We start from the raw sequence: 19,615 nt of genomic DNA on the forward strand, positions 1-19,615 counted from the left end.
TCTATTGGGAAAACGCCAGAATTGCGGAGAAAAAACATTAACAAGGTTTACTAATATAATTTCATCAAGTTCTGTGGGCCGGATTAAAAAGCTTAACGGGCCATAGTTTGCCCATGCCTGGACTAGACCTAAAGGTTATGGGTGAAGGGTGAAAGGTGAACCTCAGGGGAAATGTCTCGACTCAAAGGTGGTGTGAGTGTGGAACGAGGTGCCAGTGGGAGTTATGGATGCGGGTTCAACTGCAACATTCAAGAGAAGTTGAGTAGGTACGTGGCTGGGAGGAGTATGATTCAGCTGCAGATAGACGGGCCTAAGCAGACCTGGCTGGCACAGAGTAGTGATGGGCCTGTTCTGTGGGGAATGCTCTATGACTCAAGCTTCAAGATTGTTTAATGTAATTTCCCATCTACAAGAGTAAAGGGGATCAAAAAACTCACAATAAGACAAAGAACATTAGAGTTCTTGTGTGAAACTAGAGTTAAGATTGGATCAGCCATGATCTTGTTGAATGGCGGAGCAGGCTTGAGGGGCCGATTGGCCTACCCCTGCTCCTATCTCTTATGTTAACACAATAATAAAAAAAGACTTATGTCCATAAAGTGATGTTAAGCACAGGAGTGTCAGTACAAAAGGTGACTGACAGGAAATGATGGAGTAGCGGTGACTGGGAGTGTGGAGGGTGGGTTACCGGCTGGAGGTATTGATCAGACTTACTGTTTGTGGAAAGTAACCATGTTTGAGTCTGGTGGGCTGAGTGTGAATTACCTCCTCCCTATTGGGAGTGGGACAGACATCGATGAGCAAGGTGGGAGGAATCCTTTATGATTTCAATCTGGTTACTCTAAATCTCCCAGGAAGCCTCAATGGTTTTGATTTGAAACGTGGGTTTTTAAGGCGAGCTTCAGGTCCCTTGGCACGGCAGCTGCAGTTGCTTTGTGAAGTCACCTTGTGACTGTGATGTCAGGTATCGGGAAAAGGGCATCTCTGCAAGCTCTGTCTCTGTTTTTCCACAATAACTTATAATCAATGTGCATATGTCCACGCATGCCTGTAAGCAGCGGCCTGAATCTACCTCAATCACCTCTTGGCTTTTCAGTAGTTGGGAGCGTGCCCCTCCCACTGTATCAGTGAGCTGGACTCTCCTCGTGTCAGTCACCCGGTCAGTACCCGGCAGCTAGGCTGATGGGCAGGGGAACAACATCACATTTATACTGTATGTGGACATGAAGCTGTGGTTATGAGTGCAGAGTTTGTGTGAGAGAATGCGGACCTGTGCTTACACTCAGCCACAATGGCCTATGTCAGAGGGTGTGGAGAAAGCATATGGTGTGTTGGCATTCACTTGTAAGGGGATTAAGTTCAAGAGCGTGAGGTAATGTTGCAGCTCTATAAAACCCTGTTTAGACCACACGTGGACTATTGTGTTCAGTTCTGGTCGCCCTTCTAGGTACTCTTCCAGGTTGAAGAAGAGGGCGGGGAACATCATAAAGGACTCCTCCCATCCTGCGCACGGACTGTTTGAACTGCTTCCGTCTGGTAGGCGCTTCAGATCCCTCCAGACTAAGACTAATAGGCACTGGAGAAGTTTTTTCCCTACTGCGGTCACTTTGCTGAACAGTTAACTGCCGGTTAACTGTCGGCTAACTATTACTTGGATTGCACTACCTGTATGTATAATCTATATTTTCATTTATATTTATCATTATTATTGTTATGAGCAGAGAGACAACATCTGCCGGAAGTAAATTCCTTGTACTTGGCGATTAAAGTCTGATTCTGATTCTATTATAGGAAGGATATGGAAGCTTTAGAGAGGGTGGAGAGGAGATTTACCAGGATGTTCCTGGACTAGAGAGCATGTCTTATTAGGAGAGGTTGAGCAAGCTAGCTCTTTTCTCTTTGCAGTGAAGGAGGAGACGTGACTAGACAGAGGTGTGTAAGATGATAAGGGGCATAGATTGAGTGGACAGCCAGACTTTTTCCCAGGTGGAAAAGGCTAATACAAGGCGGCATAATTTTAAGGTGATTGAAGGAAAGTATAGTGGGATGTCAGAGGTAGGTTTTGCGGTCAGGGAGTTGTGAGTGCATGGAACATGCTGCCAGGGTTAGTGGGAGACACATAGAAATATGGAGGGCTATGTGGGAGTGAAGTTTCAGATTGATCTTGGACGAGGTTAAAGGGCTGGCACAAAATCATGGGCTGAATGGCCGATACTATGCTGTGCTGTTCGATGTTCTATGGTGAGTTTAGAGTCACTTGTCAAACAGGCAAGACAAGGGAAGCAGTTTTCTCCTCATGTCATTGTTATTGACACAAATGTAGATTCCAAACTAACACAGACAAAATGCTGGAGAAACTCTGCAGGTCAGGCAGAGGTGAATAACAATCAATGTTTTGGGTTGACATTATTCAGCAGGGTGGTGGGACCAAGGACTCAGTGCAGACAGCAAAGCTAGAAGTATTTTAGATCAATGAGATTGTATGGGGATCAAACAAGTACAGTGTCCACACCAGGGTGAGGCTGTACCAGAGCTGAGTCCTGTCCACACCAGGGTGAGACTGTACCAGGGCTGAGTCCTGTCCACACCAGGGTGAGACTGTACCAGAGCTGAGTCCTGTCCACACCAGGGTGAGACTGTACCAGAGCTGAGTCCTGTCCACACCAGGGTGAGACTGTACCAGGGCTGAGTCGTGTCCACACCAGGGTGAGACTGTACCAGGGCTGAGTCGTGTCCACACCAGGGTGAGACTGTACCAGAGCTGAGTCCTGTCCACACCAGGGTGAGACTGTACCAGGGCTGAGTCGTGTCCACACCAGGGTGAGACTGTACCAGGGCTGAGTCGTGTCCACACCAGGGTGAGACTGTACCAGGGCTGAGTCGTGTCCACACCAGGGTGAGACTGTACCAGGGCTGAGTCCTGTCCACACCAGGGTGAGACTGTACCAGGGCTGAGTCGTGTCCACACCAGGGTGAGACTGTACCAGGGCTGAGTCCTGTCCACACCAGGGTGAGACTGTACCAGAGCTGAGTCATGTCCACACCAGGGTGAGACTGTACCAGGGCTGAGTCCTGTCCACACCAGGGTGAGACTGTACCAGGGCTGAGTCCTGTCCACACCAGGGTGAGACTGTACCAGGGCTGAGTCGTGTCCATACCAGGGTGAGACTGTACCAGGGCTGAGTCGTGTCCACACCAGGGTGAGACTGTACCAGGGCTGAGTCGTGTCCACACCAGGGTGAGACTGTACCAGGGCTGAGTCCTGTCCACACCAGGGTGAGACTGTACCAGGGCTGAGTCGTGTCCACACCAGGGTGAGACTGTACCAGGGCTGAGTCCTGTCCACACCAGGGTGAGACTGTACCAGAGCTGAGTCCTGTCCACACCAGGGTGAGACTGTACCAGGGCTGAGTCCTGTCCACACCTGGGTGAGACTGTGCCAGAGCTGAGTCGTGTCCACATCAGGGTGAGACTGTACCAGGGCTGAGTCGTGTCCACACCAGGGTGAGACTGTACTAGAGCTGAGTCCTGTCCACACCAGGGTGAGACTGTACCAGGGCTGAGTCCTGTCCACACCAGGGTGAGACTGTACCAGGGCTGAGTCGTGTCCACACCAGGGTGAGACTGTACCAGAGCTGAGTCCTGTCCACACCAGGGTGAGACTGTACCAGGGCTGAGTCCTGTCCACACCAAGGTGAGACTGTACCAGAGCTGAGTCCTGTCCACACCAGGGTGAGACTGTACCAGGGCTGAGTCCTGTCCACACCTGGGTGAGACTGTGCCAGAGCTGAGTCGTGTCCACATCAGGGTGAGACTGTACCAGGGCTGAGTCGTGTCCACACCAGGGTGAGACTGTACTAGAGCTGAGTCCTGTCCACACCAGGGTGAGACTGTACCAGGGCTGAGTCCTGTCCACACCAGGGTGAGACTGTACCAGGGCTGAGTCCTGTCCACACCAGGGTGAGACTGTACCAGGGCTGAGTCCTGTCCACACCAGGGTGAGACTGTACCAGGGCTGAGTCCTGTCCACACCAGGGTGAGACTGTACCAGGGCTGAGTCGTGTCCACACCAGGGTGAGACTGTACCAGAGCTGAGTCGTGTCCACACCAGGGTGAGACTGTACCAGGGCTGAGTCGTGTCCACACCAGGGTGAGACTGTACCAGAGCTGAGTCGTGTCCACACCAGGGTGAGACTGTACCAGAGCTGAGTCGTGTCCACACCAGGGTGAGACTGTACCAGAGCTGAGTCGTGTCCACACCAGAGGGAGACTGTACCAGGGCTGAGTCCTGTCCACACCAGGGTGAGACTGTACCAGGGCTGAGTCCTGTCCACACCAGGGTGAGACTGTACCAGGGCTGAGTCCTGTCCACACCAGGGTGAGACTGTACCAGAGCTGAGTCGTGTCCACACCAGGGTGAGACTGTACCAGGGCTGAGTCGTGTCCACACCAGGGTGAGACTGTACCAGGGCTGAGTCGTGTCCACACCAGGGTGAGACTGTACCAGGGCTGAGTCCTGTCCACACCAGGGTGAGACTGTACCAGGGCTGAGTCCTGTCCACACCAGGGTGAGGCTGTACCAGGGCTGAGTCCTGTCCACACCAGGGTGAGGCTGTACCAGGGCTGAGTCTTGTCCACACCAGGGTGAGACTGTACCAGGGCTGAGTTCTGTCCACACCAGGGTGAGACTGTACCAGTGCTGAGTCCTGTCCACACCAGGGTGAGACTGTACCAGGGCTGAGTCGTGTCCACACCAGGGTGAGACTGTACCAGGGCTGAGTCGTGTCCACACCAGGTTGAGACTGTACCAGGGCTGAGTCGTGTCCACACCAGGGTGAGACTGTACCAGAGCTGAGTCCTGTCCACACCAGGGTGAGACTGTACCAGAGCTGAGTCCTGTCCACACCAGGGTGAGACTGTACCAGGGCTGAGTCGTGTCCACACCAGGGTGAGACTGTACCAGGGCTGAGTCGTGTCCACACCAAGGTGAGACTGTACCAGGGCTGAGTCCTGTCCACACCAGGGTGAGACTGTACCAGGGCTGAGTCGTGTCCACACCAAGGTGAGACTGTACCAGGGCTGAGTCGTGTCCACACCAAGGTGAGACTGTACCAGGGCTGAGTCCTGTCCACACCAGGGTGAGACTGTACCAGAGCTGAGTCCTGTCCACACCAGGGTGAGACTGTACCAGGGCTGAGTCCTGTCCACACCAGGGTGAGACTGTACCAGGGCTGAGTCGTGTCCACACCAGGGTGAGACTGTACCAGAGCTGAGTCCTGTCCACACCAGGGTGAGACTGTACCAGGGCTGAGTCGTGTCCACACCAGGGTGAGACTGTACCAGGGCTGAGTCGTGTCCACACCAGGGTGAGACTGTACCAGGGCTGAGTCGTGTCCACACCAGGGTGAGACTGTACCAGGGCTGAGTCGTGTCCACACCAGGGTGAGACTGTACCAGGGCTGAGTCCTGTCCACACCAGGGTGAGACTGTACCAGGGCTGAGTCCTGTCCACACCAGGGTGAGACTGTACCAGAGCTGAGTCATGTCCACACCAGGGTGAGACTGTACCAGGGCTGAGTCATGTCCACACCAGGGTGAGACTGTACCAGGGCTGAGTCCTGTCCACACCAGGGTGAGACTGTACCAGGGCTGAGTCCTGTCCACACCAGGGTGAGACTGTACCAGGGCTGAGTCGTGTCCACACCAGGGTGAGACTGTACCAGGGCTGAGTCCTGTCCACACCAGGGTGAGACTGTACCAGGGCTGAGTCCTGTCCACACCAAGGTGAGACTGTACCAGAGCTGAGTCCTGTCCACACCAGGGTGAGACTGTACCAGGGCTGAGTCCTGTCCACACCTGGGTGAGACTGTGCCAGAGCTGAGTCGTGTCCACATCAGGGTGAGACTGTACCAGGGCTGAGTCGTGTCCACACCAGGGTGAGACTGTACTAGAGCTGAGTCCTGTCCACACCAGGGTGAGACTGTACCAGGGCTGAGTCCTGTCCACACCAGGGTGAGACTGTACCAGGGCTGAGTCCTGTCCACACCAGGGTGAGACTGTACCAGGGCTGAGTCCTGTCCACACCAGGGTGAGACTGTACCAGGGCTGAGTCGTGTCCACACCAGGGTGAGACTGTACCAGAGCTGAGTCGTGTCCACACCAGGGTGAGACTGTACCAGGGCTGAGTCGTGTCCACACCAGGGTGAGACTGTACCAGAGCTGAGTCGTGTCCACACCAGGGTGAGACTGTACCAGGGCTGAGTCGTGTCCACACCAAGGTGAGACTGTACCAGGGCTGAGTCCTGTCCACGCCAGGGTGAGACTGTACCAGAGCTGAGTCGTGTCCACACCAGGGTGAGACTGTACCAGAGCTGAGTCGTGTCCACACCAGGGTGAGACTGTACCAGGGCTGAGTCCTGTCCACACCAGGGTGAGACTGTGCCAGAGCTGAGTCCTGTCCACACCAGGGTGAGACTGTACCAGGGCTGAGTCCTGTCCACACCAGGGTGAGACTGTACCAGGGCTGAGTCCTGTCGACACCAGGGTGAGGCTGTACCAGAGCTGAGTCCTGTCCACACCAGGGTGAGACTGTACCAGGGCTGAGTCCTGTCCACACCAGGGTGAGACTGTACCAGGGCTGAGTCCTGTCCACACCAGGGTGAGACTGTACCAGAGCTGAGTCGTGTCCACACCAGGGTGAGACTGTACCAGAGCTGAGTCGTGTCCACACCAGGGTGAGACTGTACCAGGGCTGAGTCCTGTCCACACCAGGGTGAGACTGTACCAGGGCTGAGTCCTGTCCACACCAGGGTGAGACTGTACCAGAGCTGAGTCCTGTCCACACCAGGGTGAGACTGTACCAGAGCTGAGTCGTGTCCACACCAGGGTGAGACTGTACCAGGGCTGAGTCGTGTCCACACCAGGGTGAGACTGTACCAGGGCTGAGTCGTGTCCACACCAGGGTGAGACTGTACCAGGGCTGAGTCCTGTCCACACCAGGGTGAGACTGTACCAGGGCTGAGTCCTGTCCACACCAGGGTGAGGCTGTACCAGGGCTGAGTCCTGTCCACACCAGGGTGAGGCTGTACCAGGGCTGAGTCCTGTCCACACCAGGGTGAGACTGTACCAGGGCTGAGTTCTGTCCACACCAGGGTGAGACTGTACCAGTGCTGAGTCCTGTCCACACCAGGGTGAGACTGTACCAGGGCTGAGTCGTGTCCACACCAGGGTGAGACTGTACCAGGGCTGAGTCGTGTCCACACCAGGGTGAGACTGTACCAGGGCTGAGTCGTGTCCACACCAGGGTGAGACTGTACCAGGGCTGAGTCGTGTCCACACCAGGGTGAGACTGTACCAGGGCTGAGTCGTGTCCACACCAGGGTGAGACTGTACCAGAGCTGAGTCCTGTCCACACCAGGGTGAGACTGTACCAGGGCTGAGTCGTGTCCACACCAGGGTGAGACTGTACCAGGGCTGAGTCGTGTCCACACCAGGGTGAGTCTGTACCAGAGCTGAGTCCTGTCCACACCAGGGTGAGACTGTACCAGAGCTGAGTCCTGTCGACACCAGGGTGAGGCTGTACCAGAGCTGAGTCCTGTCCACACCAGGGTGAGACTGTACCGGAGCTGAGTCCTGTCCACAGGTCAGGATGTTGGTGCATGACAGAGAGCCTCCTTTGCCAAGCTGTCGTCATTCCACAGATGAGGCTCAGGAAGGTCCTCCGTATTTTCTGGCCAAAGATCTCCAACCAGACCCAATGCCTTCAGTGTCACCAAGAAAATATGGCCAGAATCAGCATGAGGAATCATTGGAGATGGATTGGGCACGGAATGAGGTGAGAGGCCAACTCCATCAAGGCAGAACTTCGTTGGACCTTGGAGGGCAGAGGAACTGTGGGAGACCAACGACAACTTGGCATTGTACCACAGAGGCAGAAATGAGGACCCTGAACCACACCTGGGGCACAATAGAGAAGATGGCCGAGGGATGGAGGACCTTCATTGCTGCCCTAAACACTGGTGGCATAACGGGCAGTGTATGGTTTGGGTAAAAATGTAAATTTGCAGTAACACACACAAAATGCTGGAGGAACTCAGCAGGCCAGACAGTGTCCATGGAAAAGAGCAAACAGTTGATATTCTGGGCCGATATCTTTTCCATGGAAGCTGCCTGGCCTGCTGAGTTCCTCCAGCATTTTGCATGTTTTACTTTGATTTCCAGCATCTGCAGATTTTCTCCTGTTTTAAAATTTGCATATCTGGATTAATGATTAGCGGTATTTGTATCATGTACATCACGTACAAGAGGAGAGGGTGTACTTGATCTGGTACTGGGAAATGAACCAGGTCTCTCAGTGGGAGAGCATTTTGGAGATAGTGATCATCATTCTATCTCCTTTACCATACCATTGGAGAGGGATAGGAACAGACAAGTTCGGAAAGTGTTTAATTGGAGTAAGGGGAATTATGAGGCTACCAGGCAGGAACTTGGAAACATAAATTGGAAACAGATGTTCTCGGAGAAATGTACGGAAGAAATTTGGCAATTGTTCAGGGGATGTTTGTGTGGCGTTCTGCATAGGTACGTTCCAATGAGACAGGGAAAGGATGGTAGAGTACAGGAATCGTGGTGTACAAAAGCTACGGTACAAAATCTAGTCAAGAAGAAAATAAAAGCTTGCGAAAGGTTCAAAAAAGTAGGTAGTGATAGAGATCTAGAAAATTATAAGGATAACAGGAAGGAGCTTAAGAATGAAATAAGTAGAGCCAGAAGGGGCCATGAGAAGGCCCGGTGGGCAGGATTAAGGAAAACCCCAAGGCATTCTACAAGTATGTAAAGAGCAAGAGGATAAGGCTTGAGAAAATAGGACCTATCAAGTGTGACAGTGGGAAAGCGTGTATGGAACCGGAGGAGATAGTAGAGGTACTTAATGAATACTTTGCTTCAGTATTCACTATGGAAAAGGATCTTGATGATTGTAGAGATGAATTATAATGGTCTGAACAGCTTGAGCATGTAGATATTAAGAAAGACAATGTGCTGGAGCTTTTGGAAAGCATCAAATTATATAGGTCTCTGGGACGGGATGAGATGTACCCCAGGCTGCTGTGGGAGGCGAGGGAGGAGATTGCTGAGCCTCTGGCAATGATCTTTGCATCATCATTGGGGATGGGAGAGATTCCAGAGGATTGGAGGGTTGCGGATGTTCCTTTATTCAAGAAAGGGAGTAGAAATAGCCCAGACAATTATAGACCAGTGAGTCTTACTTCAGTGGTGGGTAAGTTGTTGGAGAAGATTCTGAGAGGGAGGATTTATGAGCATTTGGAGAAGCATAATATGATTAGGGATTATCAGCATGGCTTTGTCAAAGGCAGGCGAAGGTAGAGCCATAGATGTAGTGTATATGTATTAATATGTGGTGTATTAAATGCAAGGCATTTAATGAGGTACCCCATGCAAGGCTTATTGAGAAAGTAAGGGGCATGGCATCCAACAGGATCTTGCTTTGTAGATCCAGAACTGGTTTGCCCACAGAAGGCAAAGAGTGGTTATAGACAGGTCATATTCTGCATGGAGGGCAGTGACCAGTGGTGTGCCTCAGGGATCTGTTCTGGGACCCTTAATACTGATGACCCCATCTCTTCATAAAAGATCTAGATGAGGAAGTGGAGGGATGGGTTAGTAAATTTGCTGATGACACAAAGTTTGGAGGTGTTATGGATAGTGTAGAGGGCTGTCAGAGGTTACAGCGGGACATTAATAGGATGCAAAACTGGGCTGAGAAGTGGCAGATGGAGTTCAATCTAGATAAGGGTGAAGTGGTTCATTTTGGTAGATCAAATATGATGGCAGAATATAGTATTAATGGTAAGACTCTTGGCAGTGTGGAGCATCAGAGGGATCTTGGGGTCCAAGTCCATAGGACGCTCAAAGCTGCACAGGTTGACTCTGTGGGTAAGAAGGCGTACATTGTGTTGGCCTTCATCAATCGTGGGAATGAGTTTAGGAGCTGAGAGGTAATGTCGCAGTGATATAGGACCCTGGTCAAACCCCACTTGTACTACTGTGCTCAGTTCTGGTTGCCTCACTACAGGAAGGATGTGGAAGCCACAGAAAGGGTGCAGAGGAGATTTACAAGGATGTTGCCTGGATTGGGGAGCATGCCTTTTGAGAATAGGCTGAGTGAACTCGACCTTTTCTCTTTGGAGCGATAGAGGATGAGAGGTGGCCTGATAGAGATGTATAAGATGATGAGAGGCACTGATCATGTGGATAGTCAGAGGCTTTTTCCCAGGTCTGAAATGGCTAGCACGAGAGGCCACAGTTTTAAGATACTTGGAAGTAGGTACAGAGGAGATGTCGGGGTAAGTTTTTTTACTCGGAGAGTAGTGAGTGTGTGGAATGGGCTGCCGGTGACGGTGGTGGAGGCGGAAATGATAGGGACTTTTAAGAGACTCCTGGATAGGTACATGGAACTCAGAAAAATAGAGGGCTGTGTGTAACCCCAGGAAATTTCTAAAGTAGGTTCATGTTCGACACTGCATTGTGGGCTAAAGGGCCCGTCTTGTGCTGTAGGTTTTCTACATTTCTATGAAATATAGAAACGTGGTGAAATGTGTCAACAACCAACACAGTCTGAAGATATGCTGGAGGAGGCCCATATTGGAGTATAAAAGTTGCATTGTTTGCTGTGTAACCAAAACTATGTAGTCAGTTTTGAGCTTGCTATTTTGCTATGCTTGTATCCAATTTAGTAGGAGAATGAAATCTTTAAGAATGTAGAAGATAATGGAGTGTTAATGAGAGGCTAGCTAAGGATGTAGATTATAATGGTGTGCTAATGAGAGGTAGCTAAAAGATGTAGATTAGAACATGATTAAGTCAATGGGTAGAAACAATAGTGGCGGACGTACTTGTGATATGATTGGATATGCTGATACAACTAAACCAGGAGATTGCTATAAAAAATGCTATGTACAAGGATCGGTGGGCAATCAGCGACTAGCTCACTGACTGTCTCAGCTTTGATTTGCAAATTAAAGTTTAACACTTCTTGAAGAATCTTCTGCATCTCCTGGTCGTTTGTGGAGCACTAGAAACCACGACAAAATTGGCGACTGCGGCAGGACCAGAAAGAGACCCACAGAAAGGAAACGGCAGATTGGGAACGCTTCCCAGTCCTCTAGGGACCCCCACAAGGCTGACAGAATTAAGGGTGCACCCAAACAAAAGGTAAGCGCTTTTTGCGACAATTTGGACTAAGAATTCTGTTGGTTTTGGGGAGGTTTTGGAGTCCCAGAAGTGTGGAACCACTGCCGAAGTGTCTCTCCGGTCCAAAGAATCTGGCAGAATTGGGGGTTAACAGGAGGCTCAGAGGACTGATCAAGAACACTGCAGTGAGGGTAAGTACAAATACGTTAATAAGAAGTTAAGTTAAGAAAAATTCCACGTGGTGTTGGTAAATCCCTGAGGATACCGCTTCGTATGAAACGAAGGTCTGAATGGGCAGGGAAAGGAAAAATAGAGAAAATCCTTGTGGATACCGCCTTAAGAGATAAGGGTCTGAATAGACGAGGTGCATAGAGAAAATCCCTGTGGATACCGCTTCATATGAAACGAAGGTCTGAACGGGCAGGGAAAGGAAAAATGGAGAAAATCCCTGTGGATACTGCCTTAAGAGATAAGGGTCTGAATAGATGAGGTGCAAAGAGAAAGTTCTGTGGATACCACTCTGAATAGAGGTCTGTATGGGCAGAACAGAATAGGAAACAAGGACAGTCCAATATATAGTTTAAAGAGTTGTAGCTAAATGATAGACTAGGCATAGAATTAGAGTAAATAATATTATCCTGTAAACGAACTGTGAATCTCTGAAATACCTTAAAAAGAGAGAACAATGTGACAGATAAAGGGACGGCAGTAGAGATTCTGAGCAAAAAAAATCCCGGTAAATAAATATGGGATCACAAAAACTTCAGAAAAATGGGAAAAGAGAACCAAAAACCTGGTCACAAAATGGCCAAGAGAAGGAACGTCTGATGTAAGCTTGTGCGAAGAAATGGAGGCACTAATTAAAAATTACAAACCAAAAGATAAATCTAAGAAAAGAGGGCAAAAATAGAGAATGAGAAATGGAAGTGCTAAAACTCTTCAGAATGGAGGGAGAAAGACTGAGGAGGACAGGTAGAATATTGATTACAAGTGAGGAAGACACTAAGGTGCTGGAGAAACAGCCTGTTAGAAAGAGAGAAGGGTACGGTGAGAAGCTGGCTTCAGCTCCGTACCCAGATGTGAAAGAAACAGAAAAACCCCCTCCCTATAATGAGGAAGGAACCCCTAAGCAGTGCCCCCTGCTGACGGGAACAGTAAACATGCAGGGAGAAGTAGAAGTTTGGGATAATGAGGAGGAAAGAAGACAATACGAGAAGGAAAAAACAGCGATATGGAAGGAGATACAGGCAGAAAGGTGGAACAGGCAAAGAGAGAAATGAAAGAAGAAATTGAACGGATGAAATACTTGAGAGAGGAAAAGGAGTATGAGAAGTATCGGTTATACCGTAGAAATAAACAGACTAGAAAAGAAAGTGGCTCATCAGGGCAGGAAGAGATGAGGCATTCAAGAGGAAGTGGAAAAAAGTCAGGAGATGAGAGTCTTGGGGAAACACAAGAGAGAAGAGAATCAAGCACGAGTAAGGATCATGAGGAGTCCCTGCCACAGGTGTACAGACACGGACAGGAAGAAAGAGAAGGTGACTCGTTGGAGGAGCAAGAGTTAAGTGGAGAGAGAGAGGATGTGAGAATTTGTGGGGAAGAGGTAGGAGGCAGAAACCTAGAAGAGCAGAAGGAGGCGGTAAGGGAGCGACTTGCGGAAGTAGAGAGAGAGCTAGATAAGTTACTGAGAGGGGATTGCCAGAGGAGATGCGAAAAATACTCCAGGGGCCAAACAAGTATTGAATCAGGACAGAAAGGAAGGACTCCACAGGGTGACTGAGGGAAGAAGAGGACCCTGGAGAAATTTGTGTGGGAGACAGTAAAGACATACCCTGAGACAGATGGGGAGTCAGGTGAGGAGGAGAGCCAGGGCTGGTGGGAAGAAGGAGGAAGAATGATGCCGTTGTTAGTTAAAGGATCAGGACAAGTGCAGTATATCCCTTGGGGATCCCAGGACCTAGAAGGGCTGAAAAACACTTTGCCCATCTACATGAAGGAGCAGGGAAATGGATTAGAGCCTTTGAAGAAGAAACGGCGGGACGATTAATGGCTATGGGAGATTTGAAGGCACTATTGATAAGGTTGATGGGAACCTCCAAATTTAACGAACTAATGGAAATGGCTGGCATAGTAAACTCGAACGACCCAAGAACTGATGGAGACGGGTTTGACAGAGTGAGGCAGAGGGTATGGCAGGCCCTCAGAAAGCTTTATCCACCCAAAGTGGACCCCAAAGCCTTAAAGGGGGATCCACTGGGAGACACTGAAGGTGGAGACTGGAGACTGAGCAAGAGGTGGAGAATAGCTTATTTATCACCACACTGTTCCGACATAGCATTTTGGATGCAATGCCCTCCACAAGTAAAATCCAAACTGAAGGAAGTGGTTGGGCTGATGTCAATGACCCCACAAGAATTTAGAGACCACATAGTCCATGCGGTTGAGAAATACCGGAAAGACAAACGAAGGTTGGCTGAGCAGCAGGAAGAGGTGCAAAGAAAGTTAATACAAATGCAGCTCGAAGAACTCAAAAAGAAGGAAAAAGAGAAAAGCAAAAAGATGCTGCCAGCAACCACCGGTCCGAGTACAGCCATCGAACTGGATGAAGCACCGCTATATGGAGGAACTGATAATACTGTAAGACAAGGGCCAGAAAACCCCAAGCCAATAATCAATGTCTTTGGAGGAGCATTCCCACAAATGCCCTATCAGGAACAGACTAAATTCAAACAGCCCAGATAGGACTGGAAGTCCCAAGGAGGGGGACAGAGGAGCTATGGGCAGAGGGGACCAGTGAGGAAACGGGGGGAAAGAGAAGTAGAGAGATTGTGCTGGGGATGTAATCAGCCAGGTCACATGAGAAGAGATTGTCCGTTTACACCATGGCCTGTCACACACCAGCAGGAACCGATAAGAAGGGAACTAAAGTTTAGCCAAGGACCAGCCCCCACAGGCCCAAGCGGACCTGTGAACCCCTGTGCGAGGTATTGGGGTGCCCCAAGAACTCGAGTGGGAAGGGACGTTACCCAATGATAACAAGGGAGGCAGACGAGGAACCCATTGTTCAGGTTATGTTAGAAGGGCAACTGACACCAGTGATGATAGATACTGGAGCCATGTACACTTGTGTACAGCCACAGTATGCCCTTCACCTTCCCATGTCAGGAAAGTTTATTAAGACGGTAGGGTTCTCGGGGAAAACACAGTTGACACAGTGCATGGGTCCAGTGCAGTTGAGAATGGGAAATAAAGGAATTGTTTTGCCGGTGCTAGTATTTAAAGGGACAACGATTAATTTATTAGGCAGAGATGCCTTATTGAAACTGGAATTAAAATTAGAATGCACCAGAAATGGGCTGAGTGTGGAAAGAGCAGGGGCTCAATTGATAGTGCGAGAAGACAAGAAGGCTAATGTCTTTTGGATAGGAGACATCACAGATCAGATTCAGGGAACCTGGGAAAAATGGAAAAAGGGCGTGCAGGCTATATTACCCAGGGCGGTAATGCCCAAATCTGAGCTACATTGTTTGACGAGACTCAGAGCAGGGAGTTAGAGGAGAGATGGCACCTGGAGGCATGTACCCAACAGCACCTGGAAGGGGAGGCTGTGATAATTGGAAAGCAAGGGGCAGCTTTACAAGTTAAGTGGAACACCTTTTTAGAAAAATGGTACAGGATACCGGAGGCTGCGCCCCACGTAACGTTGTTGGTAGACAAGGGATATCAGTCTAAAGACTTAGGACTCTTAGTTAAGAGTGCTGAAACCGTAACAGTGTGGAGGAAAATCACGCTAGAGGTGTGGATATCAGAAGACAACAATTGCATTAAAATAATGGTAAGTGTAGGTATGGTAGGGACAGTGAGAGAGGTCGAAATAACTCCCCAACCACACCTGCCCTTGCTGGGAAAGGAAAGAGGCCAGCAGAAAGATAAAAGGTTAGATAAGTTTCCGTCTATTCTGTGGTCACAGCATGACACGGACGTAGGGAAAATAAAAACAGCGAGTCTGGTGGAAATAAAGCTGAAAAGGGGAGCAATTCCACCCAGGAGACCATAATACCCTCTAAGACCAGAAGCAGAAGAGGAAATAGCATTGACAGTGCAGGGGTTGCTTGAAGTAGGAGTGCTTAAAAGAACAAACAGTCCATGCAATACCCCGTTGCTGCCGGTCTTAAAAGCAGATAAATCTAAGTGGAGATTGGTGCTTGATTTGCGAGCAGTAAATGATGTGGTAGAGGACTGGCCAGCGGTAGTCCCCAACCCACACACGCCTTTGACTAATGTTCCACCAGAAGCAAGTTACTTTTCAGTGATTGATTTGTGTTCGGCTTTCTTCAGCATTCCTCTAGCCCACCAGTGTCAGTACTTGTTTGCATTTACTTACAGAGGTGCTCAGTATACCTATACCAGAATGCCGCAAGGATTTAAACATTCACCACACGTTTTTAATCGGGTATTGAAGGCAGACCTAGAGGGCATACCATTGGAAAGTACATTGTTACAGTATGTGGATGACCTGTTGATTTGCTCCCACAGTAAGGAACAATGTGAGCAGGACACTATAACTCTTAGAGAAGCTGGTGCATGGAGGACATAAAGTATCCAAAAAGAAACTGTTGACATCTCGGCCCGAAACGTCGACAGTGCTTCTCCCTATAGATGCTGCCTGGCCTGCTGTGTTCCACCAGCATTTTGTGTGTGTTGTTGTTTGAATTTCCAGCATCTGCAGATTTCCTCGTGTTTGCTCTTGGAATATAAAAGTTGCATTGTTTGATGATAACCAAAACTATGTAGTCAGCTTTGAGCTTGCTATTTGCTATGTATGTATCCAATTTAGTAGGAGAATGGAATCTTAAGAATTTAGAAGATAATGGGGTGTTAATGAGAGGCTAGCTAAGGATGTAGATTATAATGGTGTGCTAATGAGAGGTAGGGAAGAGATGTAGATTAGAACATGATTAAGTCAATGGGTAGAAACAATAGTGGCGGATGTACTTCTCATGTACTATGTACATGTGATGTACTATGTACAAGGATCGGTGGGCAATCGGAGACTAGCTCAATGACTGTCTCAGTTTTGATTTGCAAATTAAAGTTTAATACTTCTTGAAGAATCTTCTGTGTCTCCTGGTCGTTTGTGGGGCAGAGAAACCACGATACCCACAAGTGTCTCCATGCCAACATAGCGTCGCTAGAACATGAACCCTATCCCTTACGTCATTGGAATGTGGGAAGAAACCCACATAGTCACGGGGAGAGCTTACAGACTCCTTAGAGACTGTGGCGGGGATTGAACCCCTATCAGTCATGGCAGGTATTGTAAAGCGATTGTGTAAATGGAACACTTTTTATTCTGCTGTTGTTGCTTGTACTATTTCAATGTATTGAGGTGTATGGGGTGTCCAGGGAGGAGTAACGCCTCTGCAGAAGGGCCTTGTGTCCCTTCTGGGGCAGCTCACGCACCTTTGGGTCCCACCGGTCTTACCTGCAGCTCCAAGTAATTGTTTGCAGTGACCGCAGCCACACCCCACTACAGCACTGTGACAGACAGGCTTAACCAGCTGTGCAGCGTAGGTTCACAAGGTTAATTCCCGGAATGGTGGGACTGTCATATGTTGAAAGATTGGAGCGAATGGGCTTGTATACACTGGAATTTAGAAGGATGAGAGGGGATCTGATTGAAACATATAAGATTATTAAGGGATTGGACACGCTGGAGGCAGGAAGCATGTTCCCGCTGATGGGTGAGTCCAGAACCTAGAGGCCACAGTTTAAGAATAAGGCGTAGGCCATTTGGAACAGAGATGCGGAAAAACGTTTTCCACCCAGAGAGTGGTGGATATGTGGAATGCTCTGCCCCAGAAGGCAGTGGAGGCCAAGTCTCTGGCTAAGAGAGAAATAGAGCTCTTACAGATAGCGGGGTCAAGGGATATGGGGAGAGGGCAGGAACGGGGTACTGATTGTGTATGATCACAGTGAATGGCGGTGCTGGCTAGAAGGGCCGAATGGTCTACTCCTGCACCTACTCTCTATTGTCTAGGTGGCTTTATACGCCAGTGAGACATGTGCACGGCTAAACTAACATGTGAGTTCAGCTCTGGCTGGATGGGATCCAATGGCCTAGAGCATCTGTACAATGCTCCGTGGGCATGAGAAGACACAGAAGATGTCACTAAAACCAGGGAAGAGCAGAGTTTGTGATGACCACTCAGGACTGGAATGGCTCACACACAGGGGGTCTGTCACCTTTACACACACAGCACCATCAACCACTTCAACTTGCTCTGATGTCACTGGGTCTCAGGACATGGTGACAATAAAAAAACAATTTATCTTTACAAAGTTGTAAGGCACAGATAAGGTCAATGGTCACAGATTTTTTTTCTCGGGGCAGGGGAGTCTAAAACTAGGGGTTTGGAACAGGTTGAAGGTGAGTGGGGAAAGATTTCAAAGAGCCCGAGGGGGATTTTTTTCACAATAAGGGTGATGCATTACAAGTTTGGAAAGGTTCAGGGGGACATGGACAAAATGTAAGGAAATTAGACCAACTTAGGTCAGTTGCTTGTACTATTCTATGATTTGTCAACATTTAAGAGAAAAACCCACACGAAACAAGAGGAATAAACATTTCAGGCTGAGACCCTTCATTAAGACAGCCTGAAATGTCGACTGTTTATTCATCTCCATAGCTGCTGACTGATCTGCTGAGTTCCTCCAGCACTTTGTGTGTGTTGCTCTGGATTTCTGGCATCTGCAGAATCTCTTGTGTTTAACACTTAAAGGTAATTCGGAGAGGTACATGGATGGGAGAGGTGTGTAGGGCTCTAGTCCGGATGTGGGTCGATGGGATTAAGCAGGTTCATAGTTTGGCACAGAGAAAAAGGGCCAAGTGGCCCATTTCTATGCTGTATTGCCGTGTGACGCTATGGCTGCAGCTTTGCTAAATGTTTTGATGGGTGTGGCACGCGAGCTAGAGTCTTTTCAGATCCACTTCAAGTTTGTCATTCAGCCCTACGTATGTACACTGCCAATCAAAACAACGTTCCTCTAGCCCAACCTGCACAACGCAGTACATATAACTTACCCGACCAAAAAACAATCAATAAGATGGATTGAGGACATTAATTAAACGGTAAACAGTATAACACTATTGATGCTTCATACTGAATGTTGTATCTAAGAGTCCAGTTTGCATCAGAATGTAGCTCCCAGCAGAACTACCCCCCCCCCCCATCTCCTACCCCATCCGCTGGGTGCAATGCTACTCCATCGTAAATTCTCCAATCACAGCATTCTCCCCCCTCCCCAGCTCCATGCACATGCAGACAGAGCGCGATTCTCTGCATTTTACTGTCTTGGACAAGGGGCTCAGGCACAACACAATAGTTGTTGTTGTCAGGCTCAGACAGAACTGGCGGTGCAACCGCACTCGGGCACTTTGAAACTGGAGACAGAGAGAGGGGGGCAGTGAGAGACAGAGAGAGGGGGGCAGTGACAGAGAGAGGGGGCAGTGAGAGACAGAGAGAAATGGATAGAAAGGAGACAGACAGAGGCTTAGAAATAGAGGCAAGAGAAATAGAGGATTGAGACAAAAACAGAGAGACAGAGAAACAGCAAGAGAGAGGGAGACAGACAGGCAGAGAGAGAAATTCAGTGAGACAGAGACACTGAGAGAGAAATTCAGTGTGTGTGTGAGAGAGAGACAGACTGCCAGAGAGAGAAATTCAGTGAGAGAAATCGAGAGACTGACAGAGAGAGAATTTCAGTGACAGAGAGAGAGAGAGATTCAGTGACAGAGAGAGACTGACAGAGAGAAATTCAGTGACAGTGAGACAGAGAGAGAGAGAGGGAAAAATTCAGTGAGAGAGAAAGAGAAAAATTCAGTGAGAGAGAGACTGACAAGAGAAATTCAGTGAGAGAGAGAGAGAGAAATTCAGAGAGAGAGAGAAATTCAGTGACAGAGAGAGAGAGAGGGAGAAATTCAGTGACAGAGAGAGAGAGGGGGGGAGAAATTCAGTGACACAGAGAGAGAGAGAGAAATTCAGTGACAGAGAGAGAGAGAGAGAGAGAGAGGGAGAAATTCAGTGACACGGAGAGAGAGAGAGAAATTCAGTGACAGAGAGAGAGAGAGGAAGAAATTCAGTGACACGGAGAGAGAGAGAAATTCAGTGACAGAGAGAGAGAGAGAGAGAAATTCAGTGACACGGAGAGAGAGAGAGAGAGAGAGAGAGAGGGAGAAATTCAGTGACAGAGAGAGAGAGAGAGAGAGGGGGAGAAATTCAGTGACACAGAGAGAGGGGGGGAGAAATTCAGTGACACAGAGAGAGAGGGAGAAATTCAGTGACACAGAGAGAGAGAGAGGGAGAGAGAGAGAGGGGGAGAAATTCAGTGACACAGAGAGAGA

The 19,615-nt window shown here is 49.2% G+C and overlaps 1 protein-coding gene across 4 annotated transcripts in view; it reads left to right on the top strand.

Moving 5' to 3' along the window:
- The window catches only part of paqr8 (progestin and adipoQ receptor family member VIII), a 35,516-nt gene that overhangs the window by 7,783 nt on the left and 8,118 nt on the right, over window positions 1–19,615 (top strand). The window contains exon 1 of one of the 4 annotated variants that reach the window (XM_059985444.1): window positions 10,952–11,232. The exons of the other annotated variants lie outside the window; for them this stretch is intronic. The gene's annotated coding sequence lies outside the window, so the exon portion shown is untranslated. Of the gene's footprint in view, window positions 1–10,951; window positions 11,233–19,615 lie in introns of those variants that run through there. 4 annotated transcript variants of the gene reach the window in all.

The sequence above is a fragment of the Hypanus sabinus genome, chromosome 12 (genome assembly GCF_030144855.1).
Source record: "Hypanus sabinus isolate sHypSab1 chromosome 12, sHypSab1.hap1, whole genome shotgun sequence".
Taxonomy (NCBI): Eukaryota; Metazoa; Chordata; class Chondrichthyes; order Myliobatiformes; family Dasyatidae; genus Hypanus; species Hypanus sabinus.